General features: G+C 42.6%; 1 protein-coding gene across 1 annotated transcript in view; it reads right to left on the minus strand.

The window, feature by feature from the left end:
- LOC146606970 (NACHT, LRR and PYD domains-containing protein 12-like) overlaps window positions 1-22,945 on the minus strand; it is a 109,008-nt gene that overhangs the window by 34,884 nt on the left and 51,179 nt on the right. The window lies entirely within an intron of this gene.

Raw genomic sequence — 22,945 nt, forward strand, 5'->3', positions numbered from 1 at the left:
TGCAGCAATAACTACAACCACACGTTTCTGTAGATCCTGAACATCAGCCTGGAGGAATCTGACCTCAGGTCTGCACACAGAGGAGCTTCACCTCTGGGATGATGCTGGCTTCAGCTCCTTCTACAATCAGGCAGAAGCTTCTGCACCATCAGGACACAAACAGAGAGGAGCTTCTATCCTCAGACCAGCCAAGTCCTAAATCAGAACATGCTCCCCTCATAGCATCACCATCAGGGTTTAAACAGGACCTTACATCATGTTCTTGTCTCACTGTCATATTTCAGATCATACCTGATTCATTATGACGTCACACGCTGCTACACTGATCCTGCTGCTTCATTACTGCTGATATTACTCTGCTCACTCTGTTCAGTTACTCTGTTTACATCACTTTGCTCATTTGCTTTGTTCTGCTTGCACTGCTCTGTCAGTACATGCTGTGCTAATGTGGCACAAAGCACTTTAACATTACATCTGCACAATGTTTCATTATTTCATTTAATGATTGTTTCTAATGTTTTGTCCAGTCACAGGAGCAGCTCAGCACATTTCACTGTGTTGTACGTGTATGACGATGCCTGTGACAAATAAACAGCCTCGGACTCTTCAATCTTCTGCATTTCTTTGGAGATCAGCTCAGTGGCCTGTTGAGACCATCTTTCTATTTCTGATGACTCAGTTCAGATTATTATCCTGATACTTTCTTTTAAAATGTGATGAAATCATTTATCTGATGTTCTGACACAAATACACCAAAACGATCCCAAACAGCACAAACCACCACGTTACACACAGTGTAATAAAAATACAGGCAACTACAAATAAAAACACTTTTAAAATATAAACTAAAATTACAAAGTGGTCACAGAATTTCAAACACCCGTAAATGAGTCAGCAGCTCTCTTACATGGTCAGCTGAGCTCCATGATTGAAGAACATTGTTGCTGCAGGTTCATGACTGAAATATGGAGGTCTGTCTTTGGACACGTCACTCCTCACAGACACACAGCTGGATACTGGAGACTGTGACCTCTGACCTCTGCAAACACAACCACATTGCATTCATTTCACATCAATTAGTACACCACAAAAGGCATGCAAGAAACACAGTATGAAGGCAAACTTCTGGCTTCAATAACATTCAACAGGTCAGGTGGAAACTTTTCTCAGATTTGATTCATGTTTTTATAGAACGATCCAGCTAAAAAAAATATACCATTAGGTCAGGGGTCAGCAACCTTCAGGACCCAAAGAGCCATTTGGAGCCAGTTTCCACGCAAAAGAAAACACTGGGAGCCACAAATACTTTTTGACATCTAGAATGAAGATAACACTGTATATACTGTTTTTTACCTTTATGCTTTGTGTGAACAACTAAGGTGTGTTGCTTATGAAATCCATGAAGTGCTACAGAGAAAATTACAGGTTATTTATGTAATGAACACATTTGAACTCTTAAAGAAATATAACCAAAGGAAAGACACCCAGCTGAACTAAAATGATGTAGCAAACAAAAACTGCTGTGAGCCGCCACCCTTATATCTCCTTTGGGCTTTTGGAGCCTTGACCTGACTTTTAAAAAGTAATTGGAAAAAAAGCTCGATGCTGCTGAAAGATGAAAAATAGATATTTGCAAAATTCTGCCTAAATATGTATTTTACCTGGTTAATGTGTGTGGCGGGGCGTGGTCTGCAGCGCCGCTGCAGGGGAGGCGGACGCACCTGAGCGGCACCCGCAATCACGCCTCGCCGCCTTAACGTCTGTGCTGTTGTGTGTCGGGCTGTGAGCTGCAAAGCTACAGCCGGCTGTGTGCGTACAGCAACCGTGTGTGAAAAGTGGTCAATAAAGAGAAGCTGAAAAGCGTGTTCATGCAAACATCGTCGGGTCTGCCGTGATATGTTTACAACGGGACTTCTGCTCCTGAACCTCTGCGCACAGCGTCTGCAGGTCGGGGCTGTACGAAGTCACTTTCATCTTTACAGGACTGTAAGCTGTCGTCTGTGAGGCGTGAGCGGTGTTTGTTTTTAACATAGTTCACGGTGGAGAACAGCTGCTGACATAATGTGGATCCGAAGATCCATAACTGGCCTACCTGGGGCTGAAAGTCTCGATAAATGCACGGCGTTTCGGCGGGTACACCGGCTTCCGCGAGTGTGACGCTTATTTGAGCGATGAAAAAATAAAAAAATATAATTTTCTTTTTATATTTCAATATCACAATAATCTTCCAATTTAGAACTACAAGTTAAAAAAGAACATAAATAAAATACACTTCAGCTAAATACTTCTAATTTATTTTCCCAAACCACGAGGAGCCGCACTGTAAGGACTAAAGAGCCGCAGGTTGCCGACCCCTGCATTAGTGTTAGTCAATGTTGCAACTGAACTGAAAAACAAAAGATTTTGGTCAGGTCCAAAGAAACAAAGTCACTATTAATACAACACAACCCCCCCAAAAAGAGCCATGTAGACCCCGGGCTCTATGGGTCTTGTGCTCGGAGCTTGTTCCTGTGCTGCCATGATTAGTGCCTCTGTGCTGTCTTTCAGTCCAGCTTTGTTCAGCCACTGGTAGGATTTCTGGATGTCAGCCACTTCCTCTGCCTGCTGGTGGTGCAAACTGTGTTGTTCTGAGTTTCATTGGACGTCTTTGTCCAAAGCACCAGACAAAGGGCAAAGTAGATGCATTTGCATCAGCAGGAAAATACACCCCAAACTAGCATCATCATTATACAACTTTAACAACTGCCACTAAATGATACTTCATACACAGACCAGTGTTAGGTTAAGTTATGATGTCACTGGCAGAACATTTATAGAAACAACCTTTGAACTCTGAGTCAGCAGCTCTCTTACATGGTCAGCTGAGCTCCATGATTGAAGTTCACTGTTGCTGCAGGTTCATCACTGAAGTCTGGAGGTTTGTTTCTGGACCAGTCACTCCTCACAGACACACAGCTGGATGCTGGAGACTGTGACCTCTGACCTCTGCAAACACAAACATCAATAACTGATCAGTTCTCTCTGACAGCCATATGATCAGCTGATCCCTCTGTGATATTGTGTCTGCCTCATAACGCTGACAGGTCAGCCAATCATCAGCGGTTTTTTCTGTCTCTGAATGAACTCAGTTTGTTCTCAGCTCTTCTCTCTGATTCTGCTGCACTGACTTCACTTAAACTTACAGAGTTCAGATCTTAGCAAGAAAACAAGTCAATAAAAATCAAACTCAGATCAAACAGTTTGAACCAATCACAGATCAATGATTCTGTCATGGTTATGTTGAAATGACTAATAAAGTTAGTAGTGTTCTTACATTATTGCTGCAGGTCCATGACTGTAAGGTGGAGGTGTTTGTGTAACCCCGTCACTCCTCACAGACACACAGCTGGATGCTGCAGATGCTGCTCCGTCCTCTTCCTCCATCTTCTTGATGTCAGGGTGGAGTTAGTCTGAGAGGTAAACACACACACTCAGAGGTGCTGTTGTACTGGAAGCATCACACTGACGGCTTTCTAATGTTGGAGCTTTGGCCCTAAAGTCCAAACCAGTTATTTTAGAGGCTCAAAGTCTTTAAAAAACACCAAAACCATCACATTATTTAATAAGTACATGATCAGGTGGATGAAGGAACTCAGTGTGTTTGGGATCATCATCATGGTGAGGAGCCCACATGTTACGGCTCCTTTGGAGAGAAGCTGAGGATCACTGCAGGAAGTGAGCTCATGAAACCAAACTGCTGTTTGTGAGCAGGATGACTCTGTTATTGGACCTGCTCTGTGTTCTACATATGATCAATACTTCAAATATCTGTAAACATCTCATCTTATATTTGTTGCACTTGGTCACATCTGTCTTTAAAAATAGATTTTAATGTCACTGAGAGTTCTTTTCTACCTTTATTGATTTATTTTGGAATAAATTAAATATAAAGGTGCCAAAAACTGCCTGCAGCTTCTGCTCTGTGACAGGAAACTACTGTCAGGCTCAAAATGACTTCAGATTATTCATCACAGAGTGTTTATAGATCACAGGACACGTTACAGTTTTACAGCCTCACGGACATAAAACTCTTAAAGTTTGTTTCTGAAGGGATTTTCAGATCAGACCTGATGTTTCTGCCTACAGCCTGTTTACCGATATAATCAATATCAGATATCAGAGCAACAGAAACCTCGGTGATCAGGACGCCGGGACTGAGAACAGGAAGTGGCTCAAACGTCGCACTTTCATAAAGTGAACTCCACTCACAGAGTTTCTGTCGCCATTTTAGTTTTAAAACCCGTCGTGATAAGGGCGGGTCTTACTGTGAACCTGCGCGCTCATTGGCTAATAACTTGAGATTGACAAGTCGTTATCCAATGAGCGCGCGGCTTCTCCCAACATAAAGGTTTTTTTTTTTGTTTTTTTTTTAATCTTTTGGGTTTTTTTTATTAGTAATATAAACATACAAACAAAATGCACCATATATTACAGATTCAGAGAATAAACATTTCTTACATATTAGCCTCCCAACATAAAGTAGTTTCCTTTGAAAAACCAAAGTCTGATTATTTTTGCCTCCACTGACGGAGCCTGTTGTTCCCGCCACAGAGACACAGTAATGTCAGAGCGGTGTTAACACTCACCTGCCTCAGCACAGCTCTCACTCTCCTCCTGCTCTCTCAGCTAAACTCACTTCCTCTCTACTTACAGGAAACCAGCGCTCAGAGGAGCCGACCGGCCTCACGTTTCACCCACAGACACGAACAGCGTGGAATTATTTTATGTCATAAGAAGAAACATATTCATGTTAACACTCACCTGCCTCAGCTCCACCTTCCTCCTCCTGCTGCTCTGAACGGAGGATCAACACTTTCACTTTCACTGCTCCTCCCTAAACACAGAGGATGCTGGGACTTGTAGTTTTTACCTTGTGTGATATTTATGGCTGTGACACTAAATCACAGCACGAAGACTTCCTGCAAACATGTCACAGGCGATAAAAGTTTCACATTAAAGGTGAAGTTATTTTTCTGTCTCATGTTCAATAAACAGTGAGCTGGGAAAACTGAAGAACAGACTTCAGACGTTCCCTGCAGAGTTTCTGCTGCTCGGTCGTCTGCATGTTGCTGAGACTGAGCTGATGATGAAGCTGTGATGGGTTTATGGCACGTTTGGTTCTGGAGAAGAGTTTTACTGTCGGTGCAGGTGAAATGATCAGAGGTTACAGCCTCTGGTTAAAGTGGAGGCAGCGATCAGGACGGCTGAGCAGCAGAGGTCTCGAGGGTCCTAAAGTGTAAAAGCATCAGAATCAGAATCAGAAAGGGTTTTATTGCCAAATGTTGAGCAGGTTTACAACATTAGGAAATTGCTGCGGTGCTTCAGTGCAAACATACTGCCATAAATTACGCTTAAATAGACATGAAAATAAAAATAAGAATAAGAATTAAAAGTGCTAAGTAGATAGATATATACATGATATATACATGAGTGCAGGTGGTGATCAGTGCCAAACATGGAATGATGCAGTGAACACAGCATAGGGTCATGTGTTAGTGGTGGGAACAGTCATACGGTTATTGTTCATGAGTCCAACAGCAGAGGGGAAGAAACTGTTCTTATGGCGAGAGGTTCTGGTGCGAATGGACCGGAGCCTCCTGCCTGAGGGGAGCAGGTCAAACAGACTGTGTCCAGGGTGAGAAGGGTCAGCTGAGATCCGAGCTGCACGCCCCAGTGTCCTGGAGGTGTACAGGTCCTGCAGAGATGGGAGTCTGCAGCCAATCACCTTGTCAGCAGAGCGCACAACACGCTGCAGTCTCTGTTTGTCCCTGATAGTGGCTCCAGCGTACCACACGGTGATGGAGGAGGTGAGGATGGACTCGATGATTGCAGTGTAGAATTGCATCATCGTCCGTGTTGGCAGGTTGAATTTCTTCAGCTGCCTCAGGAAGTACATCCTCTGCTGGGCTTTCTTAATGACGGAGGTGATGGTGGGCTCCCACTTCAGGTCCTGTGTGATGGTGGTACCCAGGAAGCGGAATGAGTCCACAGAGGTGATGGGGGTGTCAGTCAGGATGATGGGGGGGAGTGGAGCTGTGTGCGTCCTGAAGTCCACAATAATCTCCACTGTCTTCTGGGCATTCAGCACCAGGTTGTTGTGGCTGCACCAGGACACCAGACGTTCAACCTCCCTCCTGTAGGCAGACTCATCCCCGTCCGAGATGAGTCCAATAACGGTGGTGTCATCAGTGTTAGTAACACAAAGATCACAGAATGGGATCATCCACACAACACTAACATCTAAATCCACGGCAGGAACTCTTCCAGTGTCCTGAAAAATCTGTGTGCACGATGCTGAGATTAAAATCTGTCTGCTCATTTTAATGCAATATTTACTAAAGTCTGGTAGAAGTTTTACTGATTTCCAGTCCACTTAGCAGACGTGTGGATAGGTGGTGGGTTGTAGAGCAGACTGAAAGCTTTAAGTTCATCCTCTGATTAAAAACTCAGACCCACAGATACAGGAAGTATAATGCTGGTGTAAGACAGGAAACGGCAACACGGCAGCCATCTTTTTCCTCCCATGATGACCAGTGTCCCAGCAGAAGCTGGGGTTTGTTAGATCCTGTTCGATCCAGAGGAAACAGGCTAAAAGAGTCGATCAGGGGGATCATGGTTTTATTATGTGCTCGTTATGATTGAAGCTCTGGTTGTGTGTTAGAGACAGAAGCTGCAGATTCCTCCACTCTGCCTCCTCCTCTGCAGGAATCAGCCTCTTGGCTGGTTTTATTCACCAACGTGAATAAAATCATCAAACTAATCCAAGTTCATTGTGAAATGCCTGAAAATGGAGGAATAAATCTGTCAGTTACCGTATAAAGTTTGAGTTTGTCAGTGTTTTACACGGAGACGGTCGTCAGATGTTGAATGTTTAGCATGAAAGTTCCACATCTGGAGAAACCTTCAAGATTAAAGCCAGTGAAAAGTGAAGAGTTTCTGCAGCAGCCGCACTTCCTGCAAATCTGTTCTTTCAAAATAAAGTGAAAAGTCTAAAATTATATTCACGACAGGTTTAAAGGTGAAGGTGGTCACATGGTTTTAGTGGAATGCCTACGTGGGCGCGTCTGAGTGATTTTGATTCAGATTCGTGCAGCGTGGAGCAGTAAACACTTGTTTTTGTTCATCTGGACTCGTGAATGATTCCAGTTAGCACATTTCCAGCCAATGAAACGTAACTACAGATGAAGACAAACACATTTAAGCTGCCTGACTCTCGCGTGTGGGTGCGTGTTCCCATTTTCAGACTGTTTTAGTTTTCAGTTTAGAGGAACGCTGCAAACTCACAAAAACTTCTTTCTTGTGAGGTTTTGTTGTCAGACTGATAAAAGCAGCAGCAGCTGGTGTTTGATGAGCAGACGTGTGTTTCCTGTTCTGTAATAATCAGCTTGTTACCATCACATAATGAACTCAGCCGTGACCAATGAGGCCGTCCTTGTGCGGTTCTCTGGCGCTGATTCTGACTGTGACCTTCACCTCTGCAGGGTCGCCTCTGCTCGTGGCTGAGCTCGTGTTTGTCAGGCTGACAAAATAAAAGCTTCTTCATTTCTGTGGCTGAAGAGGAGTCTGCTCTTCTTCACCAACAGGAAGTGAAACATTTCTCACTGATTCTGAAATCTTCACTTGTCTCACAAACTCACAGTAACACACACACAGTTGTGTTTTCATATCCTTGTGGGGACATCTATTTGACATCATGCTCTCCTCAGCCTTTTACTCTAACCATTAAGACTGAATGCCTAACCCTGACCTGACTGTCCCTGACACTAAAACCACATTCTGAGTCTCACAAATGTCTTCAAACTTGTGGGGACGGGCATTTTGGTCCCCACAAAGACATGTAAACATGCACACACACAGGTATTAATGACCTCACAGGTTCATGTTTGGGGCTTTTAGCATCTTTGTGTGTCGCTCAGATTTAATTCACTCTTGTTTTGAGGTTTTGTGCCTTTTTGTTTCATTCTTTGTGCGTTTATTTTCTCTTTAAGCCTTTCAGGACTCGTGCTGTTGGCTTTTTCCTGGTGTGTTATTAGTATTTTTCATTTCTAAACTTATTGTAAAAGAAGGACCGATGGAACATTTATGTGAAAATAAACATGATCATTTAATGTTTTTGTCAGTCATTAAAAGATAAATCCTGGTCTTTCATTTTGCTGCTGCATTGTTCACAGAAACACATATTTTCCTGTTTCTTTCTGTTTGTGTGTTTCTGCTTTTGCCTGTTTAGCGCTGCTGAGCAGGAAAACCCAGACGAACAAAAACCTCTTTTAAGTAAATGTTTGAGTCACTTTGGGTCTGAACTGTAAAAAACTGCAGACTGAAACAGATTTGAAGGCATCACAGGAACAGCCTCACATTCAAAACATGAAAGAGAGGACTTTTATTTTGAAACACTCAGGAAATGACAGAGGGAAAGTTTTTTAATTAAAACAAATTATTATTTTATGCATTCTAAGTTCATACAACCACCAAAACTGTGATGATCCTCACATCAGCTTTACTGTGTGAGGTCACATACACGATCATTAATGTTACTATTATTATTATTATTATTATTATTATTATTATTAGAGACTTGCAGAGAGAAGAGGTGGAAACATTTTGATTTTCATAAATTTAACAGACTAAAAACCTACAAACATGTTTGGTGCTGAAGAAAAATGGAAAATATCAGAACATCAGAGCTTAGACGACCTCCCTCATCATCTTGGTGACATCGTTGCTAAGGGTGACCATGTCCAAGGCCCAGCCCCTGGACAGGTTGGAGCGTGTCGTCTCCTGGCGCATGGCGGTCAGGAAACCCTAAAGCAGTGGTTCCCAAACTTTTTTTTGCTGGGCCCCTCTTGTTTTACAAGATAAATGTTCGCGCCCCCTCTCGCGCGCGCACGCACAAACACAACCTCCAACCACACACGCCCATATTTTGCTCCATTGCGGTTTATTTCACACCTCAAACATTTAGTAAACAATTAAGCAAATACAAATAATCTGCAATAAATTACAGGTAGTAAGAAAATAAACTACTAACTCTTTTACGCTACGTCCACATCTACACGGGGATTTTTGAAAACGCAGCTGTTTCTATGCGTTTGGACCTTTCGTCCACATGTAAACGGCGTTTCGAATCACCGAAAACTGAGATTTTTTAAAACTCCTTTTTTGCGTTTACGTGTGGACGAGGAATACAGAGTTGGTCACGCAACGTCAAAGATATGTGCCTTTTTTTCACGTCACGCTGTGCGCACATTCTTTTTTACATGAGATGAATTGCAGAATGGCAGATAGAGACAAAATACTGTTAATCTGACTATCTGCAGGTTTTACACACTTACATACACACATGCAGTTGCTGTCCCTCCATTTACAAAGGCAGAGGCGTCACGGTGTGATTATCTTCCCTTTGGTTTCACCTGCACAAGTGCCGAGGTAGGTATTGATAGCAATGTTGAATATTATTACACAGGAAAAAACAACTACATGTAAAATATGCTTCACCATATTTTCTAGTCTTTGGCTTAGAATGAAGTTGATTTGGAAACATATTCAGCGATGCTTCATCTCCTGCTTTGCGTTTCTGTGGGTGCGCCCAATTTCTGTGGGCACAAAGTGTTAAGTGTGAAACAGGGCAGATCTGTCGTGGTCCTGAGTCATTGACCCAGTGTTTTGAGTTTGTTGGTATTATTTTCCAGTTTCTGCTGTTTTGTATTTGTTCTTAGGGTTTGAGTTGTGTGTTTAGTGTTTCTATTGTCCCTACCTGTGTCTTTCCTCTGTGTTCTGTTCGTGTCCCCAAGTTGGTATTGTGAAACAGCCTGTGAGTTTCCTGTTTTACTTTGTAGGTTTGTGTCTCGTTATGCCCATTAGTTCCAGCTGTGTCCCCTCCTGTCTGCCTGTGCTCCTCGTCGCATCGTCTGTGTTACACTCACCTCTTCCAGGCTCGCACGCTCACTCCTCTTCAGCCACTCACCCTCACACCGTTACACTCTCATGCCAATCCAGCAACAGGCAATCCACACAGGGTCAGGGACGCGTCCAGGAAATCTAGGTACAGGAAAGAACAGGTCAGGAACTCTAATGAACAGTACTGAGAATCAACTCAATGATTTAGCACAAACTGAGAAGACTCAACAAATCACCAACCTGTGGCCTAGAGTGTCCTGGTGCCACGTGCACTTATGGACACTCTTATGTTCGAACATGGTGTTCGTTATGGCCAAGCTGTGGTTTGCACAGAAGTTCAATAACAAAACACCACTCGGGTTCAGGTCCTGGGGTCCATTCCTCCCAATCACGCCCCTCCAGGTTTCACTGTTGTTGCCCACATGAGCATTTAAGTCTCCCAGTAGGACCTTCCAGTGTCCCACCCAGGGACTCCAAGAAGGCTGGGTACTCTGAACCCCAACCCGGAGGCACAGATAACAAACCCTCTCATCCACTGGGAGGAACCCCAACATACAGGCAGCAAGCTGAAGGGACACCAGGATACCCACCCCAGGCCGCCGCCTCTCACCAGGGGCAACTCCAGACTGAGACAGAGTCCAGCCCCTCTCCAGGAGGCTGGTTCCAGAGCCCAAGCCGTGTGTTGAGGTGAGCCTGACTATATCTAGCCGGTTCCTCTCAACCTCACGCACTAACTCAGGCTCCTTCCCCACCAGAGAGGTGACATTCAATGTCCCAATTGCCAGTCTTGGGGTTTGGTTCGCTCCTGGACGGCGCTCACAATGCACCCAACACACATTAGTTGGTATCAAATGAGCACAACTCATCATTAATCCCACTCCATGGTCCTTAGGGTGGCACAGTTGCTTCACTCTCTCCTCTTATTCCATTAGAAAGCATTCTGTATGTCCCTAATATAACTGAGAACTTCAATAAAATCTCTGAATCTAACAATATAAAAATGGCACTGAGTCTGTGTCTGCATTTGTGTGACATTAATGTTCCACTTTAAGTTGGAGGTTTTGACTCCCACTTTTAACTCCTTCTCTTAATGTGGACGATCATACAGCTGGCTTCTTGAAAGGGGGGTGGGTGGGGGGCACACTACAGCCAAACTACACAACAGGACAAATGAAAATAAAAATCACAACTTCTCCTGTATCAGTGTGTTGCAGTGATTGTTTAGTTTTACTATCACTCAGTGTTTCTCATCAAAGGCAGTGCAACTGTCTGTGACACTGTGGCACTCTGTCAAGATTGTTGCACATTTGTGTCTCCTTTATAAAGTCAAACAGGATTTTGAATTGTCTGACATTTGCACGGGAACCTGGAGGAGGGAGACGGGCCTTCTTCAGTTTCCTAAGAAACTGTAGTAACTCTAACTCTACTCTAAGAGAGAGATCCACTAATGCCTCGCACCAACACAAACTGGGTTGTGGAGTCAAAGAGCTGTTAGTGTTTACAAATTGAGCGCAGCGACAGGATTGTGTGTCAGAGACAGAATCTCAAAGATTTTTGTGGCCCTGATGAAGACCCAATTCTGGACATTCAAACTGTGTTATTAATGTTTTTAACATCTACAGATCATTATCCAGATATTTAATACAAATAAGCATGTCTTATTTTTGTGTTTTATACATTTGAACTCACATCTCCTGTGTTTAGAAAACAGCAGAACTTTTGTAATTGGCCCAAAAAACGAACCATGTCTGTAAGCGCTGTTTTGAGCCTTTTAGCAAATCTTGCCCTAAACAGCCTGTTGCTGTTACAAAGCAGAGAAAACATAGTGGAGTCTAATTGTTGCACCGTGGAGCTCAGCTGAACTCAGTTCTGGGAGTTGAAATCAACAGAAAGTGTTTCATTTGACACTGAAACAGTTTCTTTTCCATCCATGAAGGAAGCTTTTGTATTTCACTCAGCAAAATATACAGTCTGGACTGCACAACATTTCAGACTGCATGTGATCTGTGCAGAAAAACATCGAGCTTCATGGACACACGCAGGTCCTGCTCCACTTCCTGCTGTTGCCATGGCTTTGCTCTCGTCTTGCATTCAGTCTAATTACAGCTTCTTATTCAAACTCTGCACGTCACTAATTCCTGGTCTCTCCTTGTTGAATACTTTTTATCTTCAGCTGTCCTTGAAATCATTGAAAATCATACAGTTATGTCTATAAGACTTTGGACAGAAACAACTTTCTCTAACTTTGGTTCTGTAAATTACAACAATGAATTTGAAATGATACAACTCAGATGTAGTTTCAGCTTTAATTCAGTGGGTTGCATTAAAATGTGAGGAACTAAAGCATTTTTTAGAATTATCCTATGGAGCCCCGCAGGATGTGCTGTATCAAGCATGCACCGGGACGAAGGAAAGACGGGTGGACTTCCTGGTGGAGCTTGCAAGAGAGCTGGCTCACTCTCATGTAGCTGGGAAGAAGGCAAGAAAAGAACAGTTGCTTCGGACACAACCCTCCACACCGAGCCCTGGAAAAAGAGCCATGTGTCAGGTCAAACACAAATGCAAGAACAATCATGCCACTGTGCGATGTGTTCACTGCTACAGATACACATGTGGTAAATGCAGACTACAGATACCATGGCAGTGCCAGGATTGTGAGTGATTGCTGAAAATGTTGAAATGTACTCACTCACTTTTTATTATTATTTGTAAATATGTGTACAAATGGTTGGTTTTTTTGTACTGTTTTTATCAATAAATCTCAGCAACAAAGGACATACACCCATGTGTGTTGATTTCTCCCTAAGATGGCAAACTGAAACACAAGTTTCCTCGTGGCTCAGGAAACTAACCACTCCAAGTTGGTGACTTTTGGAGATTTATTTTCCTGGATGATTGAGAATGCATCAAGACGAACACAAAAGGAAGTTCACCGCTTTTAGCAGCTCCCCCCCAGACAAACAAAGAGGCAGTTGGCAGTTAGAAATCAGCAATCATTCACACACCCCCACTCCCCTCCCTCCAGAATTCTCAGGTAACAACCTAATTTACATATGAATGACTAGCCAATTTAGCTTCCACTTGGCTGAAGCTAAAGCTTAGCTAAAAGCCTACCAGCCATTTGGCAACTCAGCCCATCACACGTCCACGTCTCTCCTTGTTTCGTCTTTTATTATGAAAGGGTTGTGTTTCCATGTTCAGTGTGTTTCATTTTGCTTCCCCTGTGGTGTCAGGTTCATTTGTGTCAGCTGTGTTTCCACTTCCCTCCTTTCTCTTCTGTGTATTTAAGTCCGCTGTCTTCCTCTGGGCAGTGTTGGTGCGTTTTCCTCCGTTCACGTTATTCCGGGTTTCAGGTTATCTCCTGATTCTGTTTAGGTCCATGTTCATGTTCATGTTTTTTCATCAGAGTTTCTCGCATGCACCTCCTCGGATTCATGTTCATGTTTTTCTTGTCATAGTTGTCATAGTCATACCGAGTTATTCCCAGGATAGGTTTTAGTTTTAGTTTCCGCCCCTGTTTGCTGGGCCTTGTTTTGTGTTCGTGTTTTTCAACCTAATAAATGGTTTGTTTTTTGTTAAGATTCAGTTCCATCTCTCCCTTGTCTGCTTCCGGGTTCATATTGCAATCACATCAGCCACAGTGACAATAAACTTATTTTGATTTTTAACTTTCTTTATTTTTTCAACAATATTATGTATATATAAACATTTTGCATCTTACAATATAAAGCCTGGATCCTGCACATATTGCACTTTGAACTTGAACTGTGTTGTCTGTTTATTGGAGAATGTACTACTTGAATTCATTATCCTGGTGATATAACACATTAATTCTCCATTTGGAATCAATATAGTATATAATACAGTATCTGTCTATCCATCTATATAGCTATTGAATTGAACTGGAGTGAATGGAAGAGAATTAAATAATGGATTTCATGTTCATGTTTATCTATGTTGTAACAGTGACGACTTGAGACATCTGTTTGGCACTATATGAAGAGAATTAAATAAAATTTAAATAAAAATGATATTAACTGTATTTATACATTTTATATTTTTGGATGAGACACTGTCAGTGTGCTGTTATATAACTCAGTATTTTTAAGGCCTGACTGGTGGCATTGGTGCCCATTGCTTTACTGTGCTGTTGGATGTGTATGTGGGCTATCCCTTGTACCTGACATTTGATTGGGCATCACTGTGTTGCTATGGTATGATCCTGGTAGTTGTTGTTAATAAAACAATAACAAATTCAAATTCAAACATTGCTGCATTCTTCTGTCACTGAGGATTCCAAACCTGCACTCAGTCTCCTCATTACTTTGGTATTGAACAGACAAACTTTGGAGCTCCTGCAAACTTTATGCACAAACTGCAAATATTTTACACAAATCTGCGACTGACAACAAGCACAGAGACTTCAAACAATCACTGAAGTAAGGACTGAAAGATTTACTTTTAAACAATAATGATTAAGACCTTTTTCGTAAGGTTGTTTTCCCTTGATTGCCAGCTGTTACTGTTTTTATCTTCATATCTTTCATATTTGTCCACCTAAACAATGCTTTAATGATACAGTTTGAGAAGTTTGATATGAATTTATCCAACTGACTTGAAACTGAAACTGACAACTGTCCTGTAATCTTACACAGAGAAACCAAATCCTGAGTCTTTGCCTTGACAGACGCCTAAAATGGCTCGAGCTGTGGTAAGTTACCCTTCACTGTGTCTGTTTCTAAACATTAAATCGTGTGAATTTTTAAAGAAAAATCCAACAACAACAATAATAATATGTAACAGAGCAAAACGTCAGATGACTTAAATGTTCCTCTGCAACACAAAGTCAAAGTCTGCCTCCTCCACAGGCAAAGGAGAAGCTCCCACGCTCATCCAGTGCAGACCGTTGTGCTCTGGACAATGAAGTTCCCGCTTTCATGTTCCGACCTATCAGCGCACCTGCATGTGAGCTCCTAAGTCCACCACCTGCTGATGCCAGCTTTCATTCGAAGGACACAGACAAGATCATGCATCCAGATTTGAAAAACGATCGTTCATCCCTGGATGATGACGTGATGTTTTTCATGTGTCCTACTGATGTTCCTCTGCCTCCGAGACCTCCACCCACTGCAGAGGTAGGTCTCTGCAGAAAGCGCAGGTATTCTACTGCTTTTTCTGTGGAGGATGAAGAGGAACATTTGATGCCCAAACGCATGAGGCTGATGAGTTGGGATGTCTCTAAGTCTCCAGCTGCTGAGAAGGAGTATGTTTGCTTTACTTGTCCTGAAGACAAGAGGTCTGAGTTACCTCTCAGCTCCCTCCAAGGCCATCCACCATCACAGGTCAATAATAATGACACTGACCAGTGTACCATTCTGCTGCCTCCTGAAATCCCAGTGCCTCCACCCACTGCAGAGGTAGGTCTCTGCAGAAAGCGCAGATATTCTACTGCTTTTTCTGTGGAGGATGAAGAGGAACATTTGATGCCCAAACGCATGAGGCTGATGAGTTCTGATGTTCCAGTTTCTTCAAATCCTCCACCTGCTGATGCCAGCTTCCATGCAAAGTACACTGACAAGATCATTAATCCAGATTTGAAAAACGATCATTCATCCCTGGATGATGAAGTGACATTTTTCATGTGTCCTAGCGATGTTCCTCTGCCTCCGAGACCTCCACCCACTGCAGAGGTAGGTCTCTGCAGAAAGCGCAGATATTCTACTGCTTTTTCTGTTAATGATGAAGAGGAACATTTGATGCCCAAACGCATGAGGCTGATGAGTTGGGATGTCTCCAAGTCTCCAGCTGCTGAGAAGGAGTATGTTTGCTTTACGTGTCCTGAAGACAAGAGGTCTGAGTTACCTCTCAGCTCCCTCCAAGGCCATCCACCATCACAGGTCAATAATAATGACACTGACCAGTGTACCATTCTGCTGCCTCCTGAAATCCCAGTGCCTCCAAGTCCTGCCCCTGTTGGAGTTCTAGAAACTGTTGATTTTCCTTTTGTTGATAATTAAATACATGTTTGTGGTAATAAATACATTTTTGAGCAAATACGTGTTGAGATGATTTGGTTGATTATGATGGTTATAATTATCCAAACAGTATTATTCCTAATAAGATCTTTACTTTTTCTACTTATTTTCTCCATGACCTATTTCGATGTCTATTTTGAAGATCCACTCATATCATGACAGTATGCTTATTCTCAGTAGAGTGTATAGCCACATGTGAACAAATAATAAATTAAAGTCACTCATTAACAACTTACCACATACGCCGGAGCTGAATTCAAGATGTAAGCAGACGTTTCACAGATATCTTGGTTGTCTTTCCATTTCCTACACTAACAGTATCCTGAGAATTGGCTTAAAGAGCTGATATAAAGGTGAAATTTGATGACTTAATCGAAGCATCATCAGCTTAAATGCAAATGAATCCACTGTACTTGAGGTAACCTAACACTGACCATGAACGCCACAATCACTGTGCGCCAGTCCAACACAGTGCTTTACTGTGAACTCACCACAGTACTGCAAACTAAAGTGTTTATCTTCCAGTCCAATCCAATCCATCTTTATTGAGAAAGCACTTTAAAAAACCCAGGACAAAACCAAAGTGCTGTACAGTAAATGAGTTAAGAACAATAGAATAAAACATAACAGTAAAAAAATAAAACACATAATACATAAAAAATGTAAACAGCCCTATATTTCAAAACAAGATAAAACAGCAAAAATAAACTAAAAAACTCAAACTAAAAACCAACATCTTACAAGGTGTCAAAGGTCAGGGTGAAGAGATGAGTTTTCAGGAGTGATTTAAGAACAGGCAGAGAAGAAGCCTGTCTAATCTCTAAAGGCAGATCGTGTCACAGTTTCAGAGATGCTGCAGCAAAAGCACGATGTCCTCTAAGTTTACGCTCAGTCCTGGGAACATTCAGGAACAGCTGATCAGCTGACCTGAGACAGCGGGTGGGTTTATAAGACTGTGGCAGCTCAGAGAGTTAAGATGCAGCTAGGTCATGGAGAGCTTTAAGAGACATTAATACCAATAAGCTGCTAACATGATGTTGTATTTTATTTACATGTCTGTTTTAGCACTTTAACATTTGCATCTGTCTAACTGGCTAACCATGCAAGACTATTGCAAGCATTGCTCTGTAATAGTGCGACAATTTGGACCCCAGGAGGTCCTTCTGTATCTGCACGATGTTTGACCTGCAGTCTTTATAGCCGCCTATGTATATTCTTTTAAACCTTTTTATTGTTTTTAAATGATAGTTACGGACCAAATGTTAAACTATATAGTTGAATATATAGTTAAAGTGTTTCTCTAGATACAGAGAAAGGTTTTACATCAAAAGGTCATCTGTCTGCATATAAAACAGAAGCTTTCATGCAGATGCACTTCCTGTTTAGAGACTTTGAGGTTTAGGTAGTGACGGGGGTGATTTACTGAGCGTGTAAGTTTTCCTCCTGTCAACACACTCTACAATGCCGCCCACATGCCACTCCTGTCCAGTCTTGAAAGCAAAACATGTATGTATAGTATAAAATGGTGAAATGCTGATTTCCATGTTTCAATTGAATCACTTGATTGTAATCAATTGATTGCAGAGACTTTTGTCAAGACCCTATAGAATCAGAAGTCCCGTGAACATGCACTAATAAAAGCTGCAGTTGTAATAGGGGATAAAGTAGTGTGCACAATGTGTGTTTGGATAAGATGTCAGTAATGCATTCACATTAAAATCACAGGGTTTCTTTCTTTTTCTTATTTTTCTTACATATCATGTAAAAAAAACACTCCTGCAGCATTTTTTCTCTGCCACAGATTTAGGAGAGGAAGAGTCCAGCATTTCAACACCTGTGCAAATGTTAGTTTATTTGATAGGTGCATCAGTAGTAATTATTAAAATTAGAGTTTTCAGCAGTGTTGTTGTATTTACAGCAAAGTGCCTGCAAAGTGTAAAAACTAATTAACTGATGATACTAGACCCTTAAAAGAGATAAACACCACTAGTCAAGTCATAATGGCTACTTACAAATACATAACCACTCAACACAACCCACACAGTGATCTAATGCACAAAAACAAAGGAGACTTAAACTGGCTGAATCAATTACTGTAAAGAAAACATGGAGGAAGGCTTCCTGTGGTGTCTGGCTGCAGTATAGGTCATAAACCTGCCTCCTGCATTACAGCAGACAGGTCAGGGGTCAAATGAAAAGCAAAATGTTTACCTCAGATTAGGGATGCACCGATACCACTTTTTTGGAAACGAGTACGAGTGCTTGCATTTCAGTACTCGCCGATACCGAGTACTTAATAAAAACATGATTTAAATTTACAGGTAACAGCTTTAGTCCTATAATTTAACAACAAAAAAACAAGGGACTGGTTTGGAATTAAGAACATTTATTTAAAATAAAAGCATGTTGTATGCAACATATTACAGAATAAATAATTATAAAAAAAATTAAACAGTGACAGTGCAACTCAAGTATTTTTCAGTTTATTTTAAACTCTGCCGCTTTGGACAACACAAGGGGCATTAATAAACATCTTTGCCATTTAGTGCACAATATGTGAATAAACTAACAACATCCACTGACATAGAACTGTGGCAGTCAGTGCAACTGAGGTAGGTATTAACATCAAGTCTAAGATGACTCACTAAATGGAGAGAAACAGTGAGTGGCAGGGTTTTTTAAGAAAAGTAGCTTTTCTGCATCATCAGCAGTCAGACTGTTTCTGTTTTCATCTATAATGTGTGACACTGAGCTAAAAAGCCTTTCACTGTCCACACTGCTACATGGGGCTGAGAGCTATTTACAGGCTATTTTAGCCAAAGTGGGGAACCTGATTTTGTTGACACCCCAGTACTTCAGAGGACTGTCTTCACGAGGGCTTGGGGCCTCTCCGAGGTATGTGTCGAGCTCAATGGCAGCACCTGCTGCCAGCGGCAGCCTGGGCCTTGAGGAACAGTTTAGCAGGAGGTTCTGCAGCTTCTGCCCGACTCCCCTCTGCCTCACCTCTAGAAGCTCCTGCTTCAGGTGCAGCTTGGCCTCTGGAGCAGTGTTGTTGGAGAAGAAGCGCTCTTTATACCTGCACAAAATTCATAAATGTATTAATATGTGGAAAAATAGGACTGATGTCATGTAATACGTGCTCTTCCAGCGTGTCTGTACGTCCTGCTGCAGTCTCTTTATTGGCTGGTTGAGCTGTCCCTGAATGTCCTCGAGGGGGGAGTAGGCTAAGGCGTTTAAAATGTTTAAAATGCCCAACTATTTTCCGTCCCACTGCTTTAGCATCAGCTATGCTCCTCTGTGCTAATAAGCGTGGGTAAATAAGCGTGGGCAAACTCTTTGTACTCGTTGTCGTGTTGGGATTTTAGGTGCTTGATTAAATTACTTGTGTTAAATGCGCTACCTTTTGAGCCTCCTCTGGACAATTTCGATGAGCACAATTTGCAGTCCGCCTTTGTTTTCGTGTCTTCGTTCACTTTGAAATAGTTCCACACGGCTGACTTGTCTCGCCTCGCCTTCTCCCAGCTCTGAGATGCAGCCGGGGCCTGGGGGCAGGCACTCGGCGCCTGTGATTAACCCCTTACATGCCGCTCAAACATAGACAGGTCTCAGACCGTGGTATCGGTCCTCGATATCGGGGAACTTTTCACGAGTACTTTAGAAAATGTGGTATCGAGGCCGATACCAGATACCGGTATCGGTGCAACCCTACCTCAGATTAAATATTTCCCAAAGTAAATTGGACTGAACTGGCCAGTTAAATACACGAGGGGATACGAATAGAAAAAAATTATCTAAAAACAAAGAATGAAAACCAACTATTAATTTAATACTTAAGTCTGTGAAGGTTCTCAGTCATCCAGGTCATCGTAGTCTAAGGAGCTTGGAAGGAAAAGCGTCTGGACTTCTTGAGTTGCTTGAAGACATTTCACCTCTCATCCGAGAAGCTTCTTCAGTTCTAAGGGTCAATGGTGGGGAGTCCCAGACTTAAAACCAGTGGGAGTTTCCCCCCAAAGAGGGACAAAGGACCCCTGATGATCCTCTACCTAATCACATGAGCCAAGGTGTGAAAGCGGATGTGGGTCCTAATCAGCCAGGGTTTCGGGTGAGCTCATTGTGAAACCTGGCCCCACCTTATCATGTGATTTCCTGAGGTCAGATGGCCCAGGATGTAAATGGTCTGAGATCCCTTCCCAGACGCCTTAACGTCCAATGAAAACAACACATCATTTTCTCTCCAGTTACCCTCAGCAGTCCAACAGACCTCCAGCACCAGTAAAACATTAACCAGAAATAGTTTATGGGACATGTGTCGTTATTTATGTTTGTGGAAATGTGCATTAAAATTAAAATAAAGATGCTGGTGTCTGACGTTACTGACTTCCCAATTGTGTGGCTTCTGGTGTGGCCTTCACAATTCAATTTTCAATTCAATTTTATTTTCTCAGCGACAAATCACAACAATATTATAAGGCAGACCCTACAATAATACATACAGAGAAAAAGCCCAACAATCATATGACTCCCTATGAGTGAGCAGTCTGGAGACAGTGGGAAGGAAAAACTCCCTTTTAACAGGAAGAAACCTCCAGCAGAACCAGACTCAGGGAGGGGCGGGGCCATCTGCTGCGACTGGTTGGGATGAGAGAAGGAAGACAGGATAAAGACACGCTGTGGAAGAGAGACAGAGGTTAATAACAGATATGATTCAATACAGAGAGCTGCATTAACACACAGTGAGTAGGAAAGGTGACTGAAGAAGAAATACGCATTGCATCATGGGAATCCCTCAGCCACATACACCTGTTGCACTACACAACAAATGCAAGCATGTCAGTTTTATTCATTTTATGCTCATCTTTGTACAAATTTTAAAGGTAATGCAGTCAAAACTTTGTAAGTATATGAGTGATTGGATGAAGCGGTTTGATGACGTAACACGTATTAGATTATAATATTATTTTATGCCATGTTAGACCCCTAATTAAAGATGGTGAATTATTATGTAGTTTTAGTTTGCATTATTCTCCTGAATTAGAAGAAGCTGATAACTATTGCATTAGTTAAACTGATTTGCATTACATTAAACTGCTGACTTGTTGTGAATGAATGATATTGTTTTATGATGCATTATACTGCTGAGTTATAAGAAATACTGTTCGCAGAAAGTAATTGTCTTATTTGTCTGATTAGAAGAGAACAGAATATACTGGAGTTTTCTGCCCCATCTCAGCAGGAGCAGATAGACGGGGAGCCAAGGTCGTAGCTTAGGCGCTGTGTGAGAGAAAGCATGTGAATGTTTAGGCTTTTTATGATAAGGTGGAGGCACCAGAGGCTATAAGAGTTTGAGCAATGCTCCACCATTTTGAGATCTGAGGCTGTCTGCATCAGTGTCCATCTCCCACGCGTGTGTTCATTAAAATCATTGTTTGACTCAACCCGACCGGACCAGTGTTGTTATTGTGGTTTTTTCTCTTGTCTCCATCCCCAATATTTTGAACCATAACATTTTGGGGGCTCGTCCTGTGGTATTGGGGTGGAATTTAAAAGTTTGGACGGTCCGAGGTTGTCGAACGGACAGGCACGAGCCAGTGGTCTTATGTGAGTGGGCATAAGCCGGCTTATCTAAAGGTAAGGCACTACCTGTTGAATTATTTCCAAAGTGTGCCAAATTGGATATGACTAAATTAAAGTCTACTCACTGAAATTACTGGTAGAGGGTCTGTTTTGATTTTGATGAGGATCCGTGTGTGTTATGCAGTTAAAGTCGGCTAAGAGTCTTTAATGAAGTTGAAAAAGGAATTGAAAGAAATGCTGGGTTCGAGTCCCAAGGAATTGAGTTAGAGTCTCAAGTAGTTTGATAGGGAATTGGTCATTTTGTTGGTTAGAGTCCAAATTGGTTATAGAGTGGACCTGAGTGGTCAGTTTGTGGGTTCGAGTCCCCATTGACCTCTAGGTGGCACTTGCCTTAGTCATACTCTTGTTTTAGGGCGTTGACTGGTGTTTGAAATTGTTATAAATTATTATAGAACGGCGGTTAGAGTCCGCTAAGAAGCGCATATCTTTGATGTGACCCTGACCAAATGCTAAAGCAGCTGGACCCACAACAACAACTTGAAAATGTCAACAGTGCTGCAGGAAAACGATCTCATGCAGCGGAGACGGAGAGCGTTAAATCCAAGGCCCGTTTCACTACACGGGGAGATTTCCGTCAGCGTCTCTTCTTTCTGAGAAGACTGAGAAAGGCCCGGCTCCCACCACCGATTCTGACCACCTTCTATAGAGGAACTATCGAGAGCATCCTGAGCAGCTGTATCACTGTCTGGTTCGGGAACAGCACCATGCCGGACAGACAAGCTCTACAGAGGGTTGTGCAATCAGCTGAGCGCACCATCCGCTCCGAGCACCCTGACCTGCACTCAATCTACAGCAGGCGGTGCTGGACCAAGACCAGGAAGATCGTGAAGGACCTCAGCCATCCCAACAACAGACTGTTCTCTCTGTTGCTGTGTACGTGACAAATAAACATCTGGATTTGGAAAACGAGGCATTCGCAAAGCCAACAGCATTGTGCCTGATCGGACACACCCCTCTCACACACTCTTCACACTCTTGCCATATGGAAAAAGACAGCTTCAGCTGACAGAGCTGTGATGAGACGCCCATTAAGCCCAGATGAAAAGTGAGGCCGAGCAAAACAATGCTGACCTTAACCACTCTGCATTAAAACTGTGCAGGACAGTGACGGACCAACAATGATCGTCGGGCAGCAAAAAGGGCGTGCCAGAGACAGGAGGAGTAACTGAGGTCAGGAGGCACCTCAGAATGGACAAAACACCAGGAGAAAATAAGCTGAAGGCACAGGTGTCGGGGCTTGGCCAGGAGCTGATCTCTGAGAAGAGCCGAACAGCAGAGCCGCAAAAGGCCGTGGAGCAAAGCAAGGAAAACATCGATGGACTTCAATCTGAAGTGGACGG

This window comes from Diplotaxodon limnothrissa, unplaced genomic scaffold (assembly GCF_057381915.1).
Source record: "Diplotaxodon limnothrissa isolate DT_005_m unplaced genomic scaffold, D_limnothrissa_male_GT1.1 unmapped_scaffold_1, whole genome shotgun sequence".
NCBI classification, from domain to species: domain Eukaryota; kingdom Metazoa; phylum Chordata; class Actinopteri; order Cichliformes; family Cichlidae; genus Diplotaxodon; species Diplotaxodon limnothrissa.